The sequence below is a fragment of the Aptenodytes forsteri genome, unplaced genomic scaffold, assembly GCF_000699145.1.
Source record: "Aptenodytes forsteri isolate BGI_AS27 unplaced genomic scaffold, ASM69914v1 Scaffold217, whole genome shotgun sequence".
NCBI classification, from domain to species: domain Eukaryota; kingdom Metazoa; phylum Chordata; class Aves; order Sphenisciformes; family Spheniscidae; genus Aptenodytes; species Aptenodytes forsteri.
This window is the reverse complement of record NW_008796222.1, coordinates 1,874,050-1,875,972: the sequence shown is the minus strand read 5'-3', so window position 1 is coordinate 1,875,972 and position 1,923 is coordinate 1,874,050. Positions and strand designations below refer to the sequence as shown.

Genomic DNA, 1,923 nt, shown 5'->3' with positions numbered 1-1,923 from the left:
CCAACAAGCTCATTTTTGCTCTTAAAACCGCCAAGCTGAAACACCGCCTGATCAGCGCACAGTAGGGCAGAGCTACAACCAGCAGTAACACCACACAAAAAATCCAGAAGAAATAAAAGGCATGAGGCCAGAAGCCAAGGCCAGTTACCCAGAGCAGCTCTGCATGGCACAACACGCGGCCTTGCAGAGAAGCTACACAGCTGAAGCAATGCCGGCAGCAGCATCTTCCCAGACAAAAGAGTAGTTTTGCTGGCCGTGGCACAGTCTCCACTAGCACAAACTCCGCTACATCTGATTCCTCTGCTACCTCACCCTCACAGTTTGTTTCTCTGGATAAACTGTGTTTATACTGACATATCCTTAAAGATCAGCACAGACAGGTTTCTCCTATAAGGACTATCATATAGGCTTTAAGCGCTGATTAGCTGTGGTTTTAAATGTAGAAAGAAAATCAACACTTTAAAGCCATCGGGGTGGGGGATAACAAAAAAAAAAAAACAAAACACAACCCTGATTTGTTTGGGTGCTTTAAAGGAAAGGACGAGGGTTAGTTACCCACAGTAAATCTGACTTAATCAAGATTACACGCTCATGTAAATCATTTTATCTAAAAGACCATTAGCTGAATTTCTCTGTACTGAAACAAACACTCAAAACCAAGAGGAAGTATACAGGGATTCTTCATGCACTACAAACACCAGTTATCAGGAAGGCTGTTTATGCACTTGAAAATGCAGTATATATTAATGCAAGTATTTGAATTAAAACCTATAGTTATACTGTCGCTTATTATTTGACAATAATTAAAAATGTTAAAGTTAACTATATTCAGCTAGTAATTAAAGCCTAACAGGCTAATCCATTAAGTAGTGTTTAAAATGTTAATTAAAGCAAAATGAACAATGACAGTACTTCGTTAGCAGGATATTATCAGTGGTCTAGGCGCTTATTAACAGGCATTATCAGCCTGGAAGCTTAGCTCATACAGATTTACCACTTCTATGATCGTTTCAGAGAATTTGTACAGGAGATTAAGGAGTTAAGTATCATCTCTAATTAAATATCACTCTGTACTAGGGGAACCAAAGTTCATACATATTGATAGCATAAAAGATAGGAGTTTGAATCAATATGAGGTTTTGTTAGACCATTAAATTGTGCGTGTGAACTCCTGTTTAAATATACATAATTTCATTTAACCCAAGTATGGTGCGATATTTTGGTACGGAAAATTCAGGTTTTCACAACCCAACTGACATTTTTAATCCAAATGCCTAAACAGTCATAATCCACGTGATTGTGCCTATTTGCATAGGGACTAGATTTGGAAATACCTATCACTTAAGGATAAGACAGCAATGCCTCAACAGAGGACTGCCATGCAGGATCTCTACCGACTTCTATGTTTCTATGCATAGTGCTAACAGTTTTAAAAACATCTCAAACTATTGCTTCCCATTAAGAAGAAAAATCACCTGACGATGCTCAGCATGGTGGTGACACGTCACCACAGGATACTGTGCAGTGAGAAAACGATGCCTCGGTAAGACAAAGATGCTACAAAGGGCGGAGTTGCTCAAGACAAAGCCGTAAGAAAGAGGAATTAAATATAATCACTAGAGTCAGGGAAACACGCGAGTTTTACTTTTCCCGAAAGAAATGCCTCACTTCATAAGCATTTAATTAGATTTTGACTCCTTTACAGATTTGGGGAGGGGGAATTTTAGCGGACACAGTAACGCCTCCCCCACAGCAACGCGGATTAGGCAGCGAACCAGCAGCGCAGCAGGCCGGCCTGTCTGATCAAGCTCCACATCGCCCCAGCGAAACGGCTTCGGCGGATCCCTGGGGAGCCCCCGGAGAAGCCCGAGAGGGGGGACCACCGCGGGGGCGCGCCCCAGGGCCCGCCTCCTCCAGCCTGCC

General features: G+C 42.3%; 1 protein-coding gene across 1 annotated transcript in view; it reads right to left on the bottom strand.

The window, feature by feature from the left end:
* Window positions 1-1,495, bottom strand: part of SERINC1 (serine incorporator 1) — a 15,791-nt gene extending 14,296 nt beyond the window's left edge. Inside the window, exon 1 of the mRNA XM_009289120.2 lies at window positions 1,476-1,495. The gene's annotated coding sequence lies outside the window, so the exon portion shown is untranslated. The remainder of the gene's footprint in view (window positions 1-1,475) is intronic.
* Between the last annotated feature and the right edge of the window lie 428 nt (window positions 1,496-1,923).